We start from the raw sequence: 284 nt of genomic DNA, 5'->3' as shown, positions 1-284 counted from the left end.
ATGTATCTACATACATATTGCTTCGTTATAGCTACATATGTACTACATATTTCAGCTCAACAAGTTGAGTACTGTTTTGTGTCTGCAAATATTTGCACAGGGGGGAAAATCATATTTTCATATTTTTACAAAAGCAATAAAATGTGTTTAGAGGAAAAATTCCGCTTTTAGCGATGTGCTTTGGTTAAGTATGATGACTAATACCTAAAGTACTCGCACTTTTAAATGCAAAACACTTGTGTGTGTTCAAACTACAAATGTATAATCTAAAAATTAAAAAAAAA

Source organism: Rhagoletis zephyria, unplaced genomic scaffold (genome assembly GCF_001687245.7).
Source record: "Rhagoletis zephyria isolate East Lansing unplaced genomic scaffold, Rhagoletis_zephyria_1.1 Rzeph_scaffold_08579, whole genome shotgun sequence".
In the NCBI taxonomy this organism is placed as follows: domain Eukaryota; kingdom Metazoa; phylum Arthropoda; class Insecta; order Diptera; family Tephritidae; genus Rhagoletis; species Rhagoletis zephyria.
This window is presented reverse-complemented; position numbering follows the sequence as displayed.